We start from the raw sequence: 825 nt of genomic DNA, 5'->3' as shown, positions 1-825 counted from the left end.
TTTTTTTTTTTTTTTTTTTTTTTTGTGTGTGTGTGTGTGTGTGTATTTGGTTTTGTTGCTGTTTGCTTGTTTCTACCAAAAGATAGAAGAGAAACAAATGATTACACTTTGCTGCACTTTCTTTAAATGTACAAAACATAAGATTAAAATGAACTGTATGCAACAAAGGAAATAAAAACAGCTACAATGACTAAAAATAATTAGAAAATATGTAAAAAGTAAATTGAAGTATACAATTCAAATCCTCCTTGGAAATAAAAGAATGATTCTCTCTTCATATCCCCATGGGCATCTAGTACTACTTAGAATGATTTTCTCATTCAGAGGGAAAGGGAGAATACTCACAAGAGTTGACTAAGATCACCACTTAATCATTCCTAAAGAAGTTCGTTCACGCTTAAAATGAAAGCTTGCTGGGAACTGATGAGCACTGACTGCTTGATTAATTGGAAATTATAGTAAAAAATGTTTAGATAAGGCTGGAATCAAAAAACAATGCTGCAATTTCAGATGCAAAAAGCCTATTTCTTTGTCCTTTTTTTTTTTTTTTTTTTTTTTTTTTTTTTTTTTTGGTCAATCTATTTCCTCTATCCTCTTTACCCCTTTTTCTGCACATGTTCAGCTTTTCACCCTCTCTCCTCCCTTCCGCTGACTTAGAGTTTAAGTGGTATTTCAACTGAACGTGGAGCTGTGTGGCAAGAGAATGGTAATTTCTATCTATGAACTGATTTTCAGCCATCTTGGAAAGATGACTTAATTGAACCATTTCCATATTATGAAATATTCTAGACTAAAATAAGTGGGACTGTTTTTGTTTCGTTTGTT

The sequence above is a fragment of the Centrocercus urophasianus genome, unplaced genomic scaffold (genome assembly GCF_019232065.1).
Source record: "Centrocercus urophasianus isolate 14NV4802_14NV808 unplaced genomic scaffold, USGS_Curo_1.0 seq_13, whole genome shotgun sequence".
NCBI lineage: Eukaryota > Metazoa > Chordata > Aves > Galliformes > Phasianidae > Centrocercus > Centrocercus urophasianus.
Note: the sequence above shows the minus strand (reverse complement) of the source record.